The sequence below is a fragment of the Tupaia chinensis genome, unplaced genomic scaffold (genome assembly GCF_000334495.1).
Source record: "Tupaia chinensis unplaced genomic scaffold, TupChi_1.0 Scaffold141490_1, whole genome shotgun sequence".
In the NCBI taxonomy this organism is placed as follows: domain Eukaryota; kingdom Metazoa; phylum Chordata; class Mammalia; order Scandentia; family Tupaiidae; genus Tupaia; species Tupaia belangeri.
In genome coordinates, this window is record NW_006201352.1 from 1184042 (window position 1) to 1198720 (window position 14679).

Consider the following 14679-nt stretch of genomic DNA (forward strand, 5'->3'; position numbering starts at 1 on the left):
TGACAACTCTTCTTTTTATTTTATTTATTATTATTTTAAATTTGCTATAGGGCACATGCTCTCACCAGAGAAAGAGAGAGAGAAAGGGAAAGTGAAAAAACAAGCCACCAGGTCTGGGACGTTCTTTTTTTAAAAAATTTTTTCATTTGTTTCTTCCACGAATGAAAAACACACACACACACACACACACACACACACACAGAGCCAGTACCCGAAGTGGGGTCTTGCAGCTGTAGTCTACCCCAGCTCAGGCTCATGGGCGTGTATGTGCCTAGCACACTCAGGAGGTCTCTGACACAAACCTGGAACCTTCCCAGGTGGATCAGCTTTGCAGAAAATTGTATTTTATTGCTGTGCCACTGTCTGGCCCCCTGGAATGACAACTCTTCTTTTTATTTTATTTATTATTATTTTAAATTTGCTATAGGGCACATGCTCTCACCAGAGAAAGAGAGAGAGAAAGGGAAAGTGAAAAAACAAGCCACCAGGTCTGGGACTCAAACCACAGTCAGCCATGTGGGAGTCCAGTGTTGTAAGCACTACACCACACCATCTGTTGGCCCCAGCAACTGTTCTTCTTTTTTTTTAGAATTATTTTATTTAGTTTTATATATGAATATTATGATTTAGCTTGACTAGAGAGAGACACAGACAGAGGGAAAGTGAGAAAGTTGGAAAAACACCATTTCTGGGTGTGTCTGTACGGTGTTTCCAGAAGAAATTAGCATATGTATCAGTAGACGGAGAAAGAAGGTCACTCTCACCAATGTCAGTGGGCATCATCCAATTTGTTCAGAGCCTGAAAAAAAATAAGAAGAGAGAGAAAGGTTAAATCCATTCTCTTTTCTTTTTCTTGTTTTTTTTTTTTTTTGAGAGGTTTTTGCTATAGGGCATGTGTGCTTGCCAGACAGACAGAGAGAGAGACAGACAGTAAGAAATCACCCCCCAGGGGGATGGTCATGCTGCAATCCCTTCTCCTCCCTTCTCCTCTCGGGATCTTGGGCACGCACACACATGCGCCCGGCGTGAGTTTTAAGCCCCCGGGTCCGGGACTTGAACCGTGGTCCACTACATGGGAGTCCAGCGACATAGCCATTACACTAACTGCTGGTCCCCCTTCTCTTTTCTTGAGCTGGGTCATCTATCTCCTGACTTCAGACATGGGAGCTCCTTGTTTTTGGATCCTTGGCCTCTAGGACTGAAATCAGCAGCCCTTCTGGTTCTCAAGCCTTTGGAGTTACACACTGAGTTTCCTGGCTCACCAGCTCGCAGGCAGCATGTTGTGAGAATTCTTAGCTTCCATAATTGTGTAAGTCGATTTTTATCGTAAGTCTTCTCGCATATGTCTATCTGTCCTGATATATATATATATACATATACACACATATGTATATACACACATACATGTATATGTGTATGTTATGTATATGTGTGTATATTTTATATTATATATCATGTGTATGTGTGCATGTATATATATACACGCACTCAGGAAAAGTCATATTATTGCATGGAAAAACACGTCCTAATTTTTCAATGACCTAGTGTGTGTGTGTGTGTGTGTGTGTGTGTGTGTGTCCACATCCATATCCTATAGGTTCTGTTTCTCTGGACGACCCTGACTGATACTTCTTCAAAGCCTTCTGGACAGGAACAATGACAAGCACACCTCGTCTCACTGGAGCTCACTGGGCTGCCCTTGGCAGATGTTACATTATTTATGAATCAAAGGTTTGGGCACCCCTGGGCCGAGCAAGTCTATCAGCACCATTTTTCCAACAACATGTGCTCATTTGTGCCTTGGTGTCACATTTTTTCACAGTATTTCAAACTTTTCTTTATGATTATAGCTTTGATATTACTGTTGTAATTGTTGGTACCATGAACCATGCTCCAATGAAGTGACAGACTTAATCTCTGTAACTCACGTGTGTTCTATTGGCTGAACATCTCTTTTTCTCTCCTCTGGCACGCATGTTATACAATACTGAAATTAGGTTAATTCATAACTCTACAATGGCCTGGCCTCTAACAAGTGAAAGGGTCACACAGCTCTCACTATAAAAAAAAAAAAGCTAGAAATATTGCTCTTAGTGAGGAAGGCATGCCCAAAACAAAGACAGGCCAAAGCTAGGTCACTCATGTCAAACAGTTAGCCAAACTGTAAATGCAAAGGAAAACTTCTTGAAGAAAATTAAACGCTGTTCTAGTGAACACAGGAATGATGAGAAGCACACTGTAGCTAATATGGAGAAAGTTTTAGTAGTTCAGATAGAAAATCAAACCAGTCACAATATTGTCTTAAACCAAGGTCTAATCCAGAGCATGACACGAACTCCCCAGTTTCATGAAGGCTGACAGAGGTGAGGAAACCACAGAAGAAACATTTGAATCTAGAAGGGATTGGCTCATGAGGTTTAAAGAAAGACACCACTAGGGCCAGCAGGTGGCATAGTGGTTAAGGTGTTGGACTTCCCACATGGCCAACTGGGGTATGAGTATAGACCTGGTGGCTTGAAAATCACATTGTGCCATGTATGGACGCGTGCCCAAAATCCCAGGAGGAGAATGGAGGAGAAGGCATTGAGGCGCGGCCATCCCCGAGGGGGTGACTTCTTTCCCTCTCACTGCCTATCTGCCTCTCTTACTCTGGCAAGTGCACGCCTAAGCCATCATCTCCATAATAAGCCCAAGGTACGGCGGCCAGCACTGACATAGGAGCCGTAGCGAGTTATCCAGAAGATGTAGCTGAGAGCTGGTGAAGGTGGCTATGCCAAACGGCAGATTTTCAGCGTGGATGAACCAGAGGTGCCACTGAGGACTTCCAAGGCTAGAGAGAAGTCCGTGTTGACTTGGAAGCGTCAAAGGACAGACTGACTGTCTAGTCAGGGGTGATGCAGCCAGCTGCTTTCATGATGACAACACTCATTTCCTACTCCCCAAGTCCTAGGGTCCCTGAGAATTATGCAAAATCCAGTCTGCCTGTCTCTCGAGGAAACACTGAAGTGTGAATGATAACACATCTGTCTCTTACATGGTTTACGGAATATGTTAAGCCCATTGTTGAAACCTAGTGCTCAGGAAAAGAAAAAAAAGAAAAGAAAATATTTAAAATATGCTCGTTGACAATGCACCTGGTCACCCCAAACTCCGGTACAGATAAAGAAGGAGATTCCTGTTGTCTTCATACTGCTAATACAACATCTGTTCTGTAGCCTACGGCTCATGGAGTAATTTTCACTTTCAAATCTTCTTAGAAATACATTTTGTAAGACTGTAGCTGCCATAAATGGCGATTCCTCTGATGCATGCGGGCAAGGTCAATTGAAAACCTCTGTGAAGGACTTACCATTGTAGCTATCCCTGAGAAGATTCATGATTCATGGGAGGAGGGCAGGTATTAACTGAAGTTTGGAAGAAGTTGATTGCAGCGCTCATGGATGAGGCTGAGGGGAGTGAGACTTCCGTGGAGGAAGTAGCTGCAGGTGTGGTAGAAATAGCAAAGAACTAGAATTACAAGTGGGGCCTGAAGATGTGACTGAATCGCTGCAATCTCCTGATAAAATGTGAACAAATGAGGAGTTGCTCCATATAGATGAAAGTGGTGTCTTGGGGCCAGCACGTGGTAGTTAAGGCGCCGGACTCCCACATGGCTGACTGCGGTTTGAGTCCTCCCTGGGAGGGGGGGTAATTTCTTACTTTCTCTGTCTCTTTGGTGGGCACACAAGCCCTATAGCAAAAAAAAAAAAAAAAAAAAACTCTCTTTAAAAAGAAAGAACTTTTTCTTTCTTTCTTTCTTTTTTTAAAGATTTATTTAATTTTATTTGTTCACTTATTTATTTTAATTTGACCAGAGAAAGAAAGACACACAGAGAGAAAGAAAGTGAGAAAGCAAGCCACCAGGTCCAGGACTTGAACCATGGTCGGCCATGTGGGAATGTCCAGCACCTTAACCATCACACCGCCTGCTGGTCCCAAGAAAGAATTTTTTCAAAATGGAATCTAATCTTGAAGATGCTGTAAACATTGCTGAGGTGACAATAAAAGATTTAGAGGACCAGCTCCATAGCCTGGTAATTAAGGCAGCTGGAGCCCCCCCATGGCCAACCACGTGGTTCAAATCCCAGACCTGGCAGCCTGAGAAGCATGCTGGGTACTTGTGTGTGTGTGTGTGTGTGTGTGTGTGTGTGTGTGTGTATGTGCCCAAATTCCTAAAGGAGGGAAGATTGAAAAAAAGATTGTGGCGTGATCATTCTCCTGGGGGGGCACTTTTTTCCCTCCTTTTCTCTCTGTCTCTGGCAAGTTTATGTACCCTCTAGCGAAAAAATAAAAAAAAGACTTAGAATATTACATATAGTTGATAAAGCAGTGGCAAGGTTTTACAGGATTGACTTCAAATTTGAAGAAGTTCTACTGTTGGTAAAATGCTATCAAACATCATTGTATGCTACAGAGAAAACTTTCAGTAATAGAAGAATCAATTGGTCTGGCAAACTTTATTGTTGTCTAATATTTTTTTAAGAATTATTTTTATTTGGGACCAGTAGTTAGCGTAATGGCTATGTCACTGGACTCCCACGTAGTCGACTGTGGGTTAAGTCCCGGACCCGATGGCTTAAACTCACGCCCGGCGCGTGTGCGTGTGTGCCCAAGATCCAGAGAGGAGAATGGAGGAGAAGGGATTGTGGCATGACCATCCCCCCTGGTGAGTGATTTCTCTCTTTCTGTCTCTCTGTCTCTCTCTGTCTGGTCTGGCGAGTGCACGCACCCTATAGCAAAAACCTCTCCAAAAAAAAAAAAAAGTTTTAAATTTGATCGTGGCTAGGACATGGGAGTGCTGGGTGTTTGGACCCAACACCTGGGCTGGTTCTTGTTGGACACTCATGAAGAACTGCAGACACACACGCACAGAGGGGATAGCAAAGCAGAGTTTGTTAAGAAAGGGATGGAAGAGCAGAGGCAGTAGGTCTCGAACGGGTTGCTGAAGAGGACCTGGAGGTGAGGGGTTTTATCTGTCAGACCAAGCAATGGGCTGCCTCTCTAACAAGGAAGTGGGTGCAGTGGGCTGGTTCTCTAAGGAAAATACGTAGTCTGAGTGATTTATTACCCTATTCTTAATGAAGTCAGCAGACCATAGTGTTCTGTACTTCCTGTTAGAATCAAGTTACTGAACAGAAACTTGTAGTGAGCAGCCAAATCCGAGCTGATCATGGTGACCTTTAAGACACGCCGAGCACAGACTTGCTATTGGGCTGATGCTGCTCCGATGACGGAGGTTCCGCTACTCCCACGCCCACCATTGCCCTAAGGAAGAACCAATCTGGGGCCGGCTCCGTGGCGTAGCGATTCCATCAGAGATGCCCCGTGTGCCGGATCCCTGCTTTTCTCTGCGTGTGTATCTATTTCTTCTGTATCCACCACTGTTCCCACTGGAGGCCCCATCTCCTCTTTGCCTCACAGGCCGAGGCAGGTGGCAGCCAACATGGGGACGTTTCCTGCACAAAGTCCAGGAATTGATGTAACTGCTTGATATTGACTTTATCGCCCCTAGCTTTTAACCGTCAAGACATTTAAATTTCCATCTCTCTCTCTCTCTTTTAGACAATTGTCCCCGTGTTTTACACCCGACTCCAAATCCACTCCTTGCTCTATCCATTTACTGTACTCAGTTACAGCTGGACTCAGGAGCATCCACTCTCCTGATTTTCTGTCGTTCTGTTCTCAGGTTCCTGTTTGTTTAAGGGCCCGCTGTTGGCCACCACCTGCCTCGGCCTGCGAGGCAAAGAGCAGATGGGACCACAAGTGAGAGCGGCAGTGGATGCAGAAAAGACAGACAGACACATCAGCAGTTAGCTAATGGCTATGTCGCTGGACTCCCACGTAGTCAACCGCGGTTCGCGTCCTGGACCCGGTGGCTTAAAACTCATGCTGGGCGCGTGTGCATGCGTGCCCAAGATCCCGAGAGGAGAATGGAGGAGAAGGGATTGCGGCGTGACCATCCCCCCGGGGGATGATTTCTCGCTTTCTGTCCCTCTGTCTCTCTCTGTCTGTCTGGCGAGCACACGCGCCCTATAGTGAAAAACCTCTCCAAAAAAAAAAAAAGAAAGAAATGTGTATTCTTATTAACCAGACCCTAGAGGAAAAATACAGATACTTCATTAAAAAGAAAAACCCAGTGACTTCCTTTCAGGGGCCTTACCGTACCTACCTGTAAGTGGGTTGTAACTCCTATCTTTAGCAATGTACAATTCTGTGCATATTCTGAAAACCATTGCTTTGTACATTTTAAATGGGGGAATTATATGACATGTGTAGTATATAAAACTTTTACCAAAAATGTGTTGTGGGATTCAAACACTGGCTTGAGAATTTAGCTCAGATACCTAATAGGGCTATTTGTTTGATTAATGAAGAACTCCGAGGGTCTATCACGCCAAGTTCTAAATCCTATAGCTTTGCACACTCGCTTATGCCTGGGGAATCAGAAGATCCCGAATAACTCTTTACCAAGCCTTCACCCCAGCACCACGCACTGACTCTGTAACAGTTGCTTAGTAAATGTACGCTGAGTGGGTGTTTGGTACTTGCTGCCAGAATCCAGGCAGCTCACCAAACTCACATCATGACCGTGAGAGGTTGAGGAACGCCAGTGATATGACAGCCATGCTCTCATGTTCTAGGTGTTACTGGCCCGGCGAGGGAACCTTATCTGCCTCCCTGCTTGCTCCTAGCTCCCAGCAGCTTGGTGCCGCTCACATGGAGGCTGTCATTGCAAATTTTCACGTACATAAACCCTGACATTTGTACGCAGTTAGGGAACCTGGCGAGCACTTGGCTTAGCACTCAGTTTGCAGAGGAAAGGTGGAGAGTCAGTGACACTGGGGGACTTGCTGAGCCCATGTAGCACGTTAGTGACAGAACCAGGACAAGACACACTTTATGCCTGTCAACGTCTGCTGCTTAAACATCTCAGGACAGGCATCTGGTCCTCTTCCTTCCCTTCTTCCAAATGAGAAATGCAAATGCTCACTTGGGCCAATGCTGCACAGCCATGGAAGCATGGGAGGAATGAGGCTGGTACAAAGGTGTGCTCTGGCCAAGGAACGCATTCTTAACTTGGAAAAGCAACCTCGGTGCCCACGTTTCGCCTCCTCCTGTGTGTAGGCTCCTCCAGCCCACAACCGAATTTAAACCGCAGCCGCAAACACACTTTGTCTTTGATAGGACAGACACAAAAGCGCGTGCAAGGAGCAAAAGGCCATTGCCTGTGAAGTTAGGAGCAGGCACATGCTGGCTTGGTCGAGACAGGGGCCACCTCTGAGGGCAGGGGCTGGTCAAGGCTGAGGTTAGTGCAGACGGCAAGCAGGGGGTGAGCTGAGGATCACCCCGAGGAGAGTGGGGCCGTTCGTCAGCTCTAAAGACTCAGCAAGAAGCAGGGCTGGGAATGGACACAAGGAGCCGGTAGTTGTGGAAAAGGTGAGGGATGGGAGGCCACAGGGTTCAGAGAAGGCTGTGCTTGGCTTGAGGTCGTGGGCCTTCTTGGATGGGCTGAGGCTGGGGAAGGTTGGCTGGCTAAAAGTAGGGGGTGCTGCTGATGAGAGGGTACTTCTGCAGGAACTAGGGAAAAGAGACGGCTCTGGGTCAGTGCAGGCATGCTCTGGGCATGTGGCTTAGGAACAGTCTGGGTTGGTTTTTCATTCCCAGAGTGGTCCCTTTATGATGGGAACAGCCTGGACAAGCACACAGGGTCCTTGGCCAGGAGGCTTTGGCCCACTAGGTGCTTTCCCATTGCAGTCTAATTCCTAGCACTCCTCCAAGTTTTCCTCAACTCTTCTCCATTTGTAGACCCTTATTTGTGTCTTCATCCCTAACGATAGTCTATGCTGCCTCCTCCGTGTGTGAGAAACAGCACCAGTAGGCTGCACGTATTATGTAATACGTATTCCAACATATTACCTAGTATACACTGTATGGCCTATGATCCTGAGATACAGCGTTTCCTCAATACACAAGGAATCTTCAAAAGTTTCTCAAAATGTACATTATGAGAAAACTGCATTGATTTAAAAACATTATTGCAGCAGGGGCCAGCAAAGGTGCTGGACTCTCACGTGGCTGACCACAGTTCGAGTCCTGGCCCTGGCAGCTTGAAAATCAATCTGGGCATGTGTGTGCATGCACAAAATCCTGAGAGGAGAGTGGAGGAGAAGGGATTGCTGCATGGCCATCCCCCCTGGGGGATGATTTCTCACTTTCTGTCTCTCTGTTTCTCTTTCTGTCTCTCTGGTGAGCACACGTGCACTATAGCAAAAATATCTTTTAGAAGAAGTATGTACATGATTATATATATATAAAAGAAGGAATCATGGGACCAGCAGTTAGCGTAATGGCTATGTCGCTGGACTCCCACGTAGTCGACCACGGTTCACGTCCCAGACCCGGTGGCTTAAAACTCACGCTGGGCGCGTGTGCGTGTGTGCCCAAGATCCCGAGAGAAGAATGGAGGAGAAGGGATTGCGGCGTGACCATCCCCCCTGGGGGGTGATTTCTCGCTTTCGGTCTCTCTGTCTCTCTCTGTCTGGCTGGCGAGTGCACACGCCCTATAACGAAAACCTCTCCAAAAAAAAAAAAATAAAAAAGGAATTGCTCATGTGTTGATCATGCAGGCTGAAAAGTCTAGACCCAGGAGATTCAACAGTACGGTCCAGTCTGGGTCTGAAGGCCTGTGAACCAGGAGTGCCAATAGTGCAAGTTCTAGTTCAAGTCTGAGTCTGAAGGCCAAAGATTGCTGTACCAGTTCAAAGACTGTTAGAAAGAAGGAAGAAGCCTTTCTTAGCCTTTCATTCTTTCAGGCCTTCAACTGGCTGCATGAGGCCTTCCCAATTCCGGGGGGACGGACTGCTTTGCTCAGGCTACTGATTCAAATTTTAATCTCACCTGGAAACACCTTCATAAACACACCCAGAAATAATGTTTAGCCAAATATCTAGGCACCCTGTCCAGTCAACTCGGCACATAAAATTCACCAGGAGAGTGAGTGAACGGGCACGCAGATGGTTAAGCTTAATGCCTCTGGGTTATTCTTTCCTGTGCTCAGTAGTTATTGACTTGAATTGATTATTCACTACTCAAAGGGACAGTTGTATCGGATACTGGATGCCGTTAGGGTATGGATTTGGAGAGGTTTTTGCTATAGGGCGCGTGCGCTCGCCAGACAGCCAGAGAGAGACAGAGAGACAGAAAGCGAGAAATCACCCCCCAGGGGGGATGGTCACGCCGCAATCCCTTCTCCTCCATTCTTCTCTCGGGATCTTGGGCACACACGCACACGCGCCCAGCGTGAGTTTTAAGCCACCGGGTCTGGGACGCAAACCACGGTCGACTACGTGGGAGTCCAGCGACATAGCCATTACGCTAACTGCTGGTTCCCAAGGGTATGGATTTGGATGGAAAGTCTCAAGGCAGGCCGAGATAGCTATGATCCCAGAAACTTGAGCATGTCTCTGGACTGAATAATGCACCCTACAAATTCATGTCCACCCAGAGCCTCAGAATATGACCTCATTTGAAATAGGGTCTCAGCAGATGTAATTAAGTTGCAATGAGGACATATGGGATTAGAGTAGGCCCTACATCCAGTGATGGTGTCTTCATAAGAGGAGGACCAGATATACAGAGACCACAACTTTGAGAACAGACAAGGTTCAGTGACATAGCCCCAAGCTAAGGGACGCCAGGAGCTACTGGAAGCTGGAAGAGGCAAAGAACACACCTCCCCTGGAGTCCTCAGAGGCAGCATGGCCCTTTGAGCACCCCGATTTTAGTCTTCTGGTTTCCAGTACTGTGAGAGAATAGATGTCCATCGTTTTAAGCCCCCCAATTTGTGCTAAATTGTCATGACAGATACAGAAAGCTGGTACAGTCTTCTTCAACAGGCACTCACTGGGCCTGTTTGCCCCTCATGGGTAATCCATTGCCTGATGCTATTTCTCTCTTGGAACACTCAGGCAGTTTGGCAAGAATCCCCTCTCGTGGGCTAGTCTCCTTGATAGTGAATTCTCAGTCCCTTTTTCATTTCTTCATGCCTCTGTTGCTTATTGGGACAGGCGGTTCAGATTAGCAGCGAGGATCGTATTTGCATTTTAGATAGGACAAGCCTGCTGACTTTGGAAGCCTGTGGGAGCCAAGAGGGGAGCTGAAATCAGATCCCATCTGGGCCACGGAACCTCTGAAGAAATGTCTGCCTTGAACTGGGCACTGCTGGGCAAGGCCCTGGGACCTGGGCGAAGGAGCAGTCACACAAGCGCACTGAACAAAGAGATTTGTTATTTTTTCTAATTATGAAATAAATACATATTCTTTAGAATAATTCAGAAAATAAGTAAAAGCATAAAGGGGCAAAAATGATGCTTAATGTCTCCATACCTAGCCATTGCTAACACTGTGTCAACTTTTCTCCTTCTGTGCTCACCCCTTGTACCTCGTTTCTGTGTGTTTGTTTTTATATTATGAACGCACCATACATATCTTTTTTTTTTTTTTTTGGAGAGGTTTTCGCTATAGGGCGCATGCGCTCACCAGACAGAGAGAGAGAGACAGAGAGACAGAAAGTGAGAAATCACCCCCCGGGGGGATGGTCACGCTGCAATTCCTTCTCCTCCAATCTCCTCTTGGGATCTTGGGCACGCACACACACGCGCCCGGTGTGAGTTTTAAGCCACCGGGTCTGGGACGCGAACCGTGGTCGACTACGTGGGAGTCCAGTGACATAGCCATTACGCTAACTGCTGGTTCCCTGCACTATACATATCTTGTAATCGACTTTTTCACTTATAACATAGTGTGTACATCTTTTTGTTTATAATTGTGGGTCAATAGTTACACTTTCAGTCTCTGCATGGAGTCCGTTGTTGGAGAAGCTGCCTGCCTGCCTGCCGCTCTGTTGGCACCCCCACGCGCCCGGTGTGAGTTTTAAGCCACCGGGTCTGGGACGCGAACCGTGGTCGACTACGTGGGAGTCCAGTGACATAGCCATTACGCTAACTGCTGGTTCCCTGCACTATACATATCTTGTAATCGACTTTTTCACTTATAACATAGTGTGTACATCTTTTTGTTTATAATTGTGGGTCAATAGTTACACTTTCAGTCTCTGCATGGAGTCCGTTGTTGGAGAAGCTGCCTGCCTGCCTGCCGCTCTGTTGCAGCATCCCTTCCCTTAACAGGCATCTGTTGCTGGGTATGTAGGGCAAGGGGGCAGGTGGAAAAGATGGGGATTCACCTGGCTGAGGGTGACGGGTGGAGTTCCAGCCCTGAACCAGTTGTGTTCAATTTCTTTTCCTTGTCACTGTTTTCCTAGGTATTAAATGTGTGGTAGGGTCCATGTTGTCACTCTAATCAGAATGGCGACATGCAGTAGCTGGTAGTGGTTAGAGTCTGGGATCAGGAATCAAAAGTCCTTGGGTTTTGGAGTTCTCTACGAGTGTGTGTTTCTGCTTATTACCTGATGATGTTAGGAAATGTCAGGAGATGAAGCCCTTGAACACACGTTGTTTACTGTTGAGTAGTGCAAAAGTTTGTTCATGTTGTATCTTCTGATGAGCAAGTAGAGCGATGGGGGCTCTGGGCCCTGAGGCCAGTGTGGGTGTTTATTCACAACCTACTTGTTGAGTAAACAGGGAGGTTACCCAGTTCGTTTGGTCTTAGTTTCCCCATCGAAGTAGCTCCCTATGACTGTCATAACAAATTTCCACAAACTCAAGGGCTTAAAAAACAACAGAGGTTTATTATCTCACAGTTCTGGAGGATAGAAGTCCAAAGTCAAGATGTTGGCAGGGCCTCGTTCCCTCCGATGTCTCCAAGGAAGATGTCTTCCCTGCGTCTTCTAGCTCCCTGTGGATGCCAGCACCCTCAGCATTTCCTGGAGTGCAGTTGCACTGCTCCAGTTTCTATCTCTGTCATTCAAAGGCCTTCTCTCTGAGCATTATTGTGTTCAAATCTCCTCCTTTCTCATTTTAAAAAACATTTATTTTTGAGAGAAATTATTATTCAGGGTTTTGCCATAGTGCACATGTTCTTGCTAGACAAAGAGAAAGTTAATGAGAGAGAAAGCGAGACATCACCCCCTGAGGAGGTGGCCACACCAGTCTTTTCTCCTCCGTCCTCCTGCTGGGGTTTGGGGCATTCGTGTGCATGTGCCCATTGTGATTTTCAAGCATCAAGTCTGGGACTCAAGCCACAGTCGGCCAGGTGGGAGTCCAGCACCTTAACCACTACACCACCTGCTGGCCTCAAGAGAGATGGATTTTTGAGTGGCCTCACCACGTCGCGATCCTCTGTCCCGAGCTTCCTCGCCGCCCGGGATGAGAGGTGGGCACTGCTACGGTGGTCTGTTTAGGCTGGGCCACCCGGGTCTCCCACTCGGCCTGAGTAGCAGTGTCCTAGCAGTGTGTGCCATGGTGACCGAGCCCTCTTCCCCGTTCTTTTATAAAGACACCAGTCATTGGATTTAGAGCAAACCATAGTCTATATGACTTCATCTTACCTCGGTTACATCTCCCAAGACCTAATTCCAAATAAGCGTGCGGCCACTCGGAAGTTCTGAGGGGTCACACATTGTGTGGTGGGGGGCACTATTCAACTCACTATACCCCTCCGTTAGTGGGAGATGTGATTTAGGGAATTAGTTAATACACATAAAGACACTTGGCAAAACTGGCCTGACAAAGCCCTCGAAAGCAGATATTGTTACAATATTAGGGACCTTGGGAACCAGCAATTAGCGTAATGGCTATGTCGCTGGACTCCCACGTAGTCGACCGCGGTTTGCGTCCCGGACCCGGTGGCTTAGAACTCACGCCGGGAGCGTGTGCGTGCATGCCCAAGATCCCGAGAGGAGAATGGAGGAGAAGGGATTGCAGCGTGACCATCCCCCCTGGGGGGTGATTTCTTGCTTTCTGTCTCTATGTCTCTCTCTGTCTGTCTGGCGAGCGCACGCGCCCTATAGCGAAAATCTCTCCAAAAAAAATATATATATTAGGGACCTTTGCAAAGGCGCAGAGGAAAAGTGATGCATAAATGTCCAGGGAACCATATCATCTGGCCAGGCAAGCTCCCCCTACCCCGCCCCACCATACTTTTTAAGTCTTTATGTCTCATATGCTAAAATATCAAGTTTTCCTCTTGCAAACCCTTCCATTAAAGAATGGTTTATCTGGCCATTTGTTTATGTGTGGAAAATGCATAAAAATTTATAAAATCAACCCATTTACTTCCAGACGAAAGTTAGCGTTTTGCCCGGAGTGAATTTTTGTGGTTGAGTTATAAAATTCTGAAAATAAGGGTTTCTAATGAAACTGTGCTACCCTCTAATGAACATCACCGCCCTCGCGATAATAAAGAATGTGCACTATTTGGCATGATGCACTCTGGAAAAAGCAGTCTAATAAGTAATGTGAGTGATCGCTCTCTTTGTGAGCCAAGCTCTGTTTCCATTTTGTGGGGTAATTCAGCTCACCCAATATTTACTGAGTTCCTACTAGGTCCCACTCACCCTGCTAGGCAGTGGGATGAAAGGCACAGCTGGGCGGGGGGGTACGGTTTTGTCCGTGGTAATGAGCTCTTGGACAGGAGCACGCTGTTCTTAGTCCTTTATACCCGCCTTATACCCGCTCGCCCCCGTAACCCCAAGAGTGTCCTGCTGAGGGAGGCGCCCTGTGTGAATCCCCACTTAGAGATGTGCATTTACAACTCAGGGAGGTGAAAGAGGCTCACCCACCCTTATGCAGCCAGCAAGTAGAAAGTCCATCAAGGATCCAGGTATATTGTGTATGATTTTTTTTTTCTTCAACTTTATTTATTTCCTAAAGAGACAGAAAGAGACTCCAGACAGAATCCTCCTGTCTCCATCCACCTCCCACCTCAGCCAGCCCAGATCACAGGCACGCCCACAAATGTGCAGTTCACAGGACGTGAACCCAAGACCTTCCCATTGAGCCACCAGCTGGGTCCAGAGTTCTGTTCTTGCCACCCAGCCTGGACAGCCTCCTGGGGACTAAGTGCAGTGGGGTGATTTCAATGCTGGGGACCAGCCCAGGGGCCAGGCTCGGGGAGCCAGAGGAGGGCACCTACAGCTTGCAGTCTGGGAGGGCCAGGAAAGGCTTCTTGGAGGAGTAACCTTGGGGAACTGGAGCTAAAATGGGGAGGGAGAGGTGGACCAGCAAGTCCCCGAGCTCAGCAGCAGTGTGAGTCTGCGCCTGCTCGTGGGCGTGCTTGCTGTGTCGCGTGTCGCTGGGTGCTGTGTCGAGGGAGAAGGAAGGTCAAAGATGGATCCAGAGAAGTGGGCAGAAGTCAGCTTGAGAGCAGCGTAGCTGCTGTCCTGAAGAACGCTCGGAAGAGGCCGGATGGAAATCCTAGGTTGGCCGTAAAGGAGGAGAAAGGCCTGTCAGAATGGCCTGTTAGCTTTCTCTGCCGTAACTGGAGTGTTTCCGGATCTGTTCCCTGACACTTCATCGCAGGGATGTGGAGAAAGGAGAAATACAGAGAAAAAATACAGGTCAGTATTTCAAACTTCCATCTGGTCTGCTGTGTCCCCCTCATTGCACAGTACTCACCTCATCTTTTAGCCCCAAAGGTCTGAGTTTTTACCAGACTTTTGTTTGCTGAGAGCGGGATGTTCCT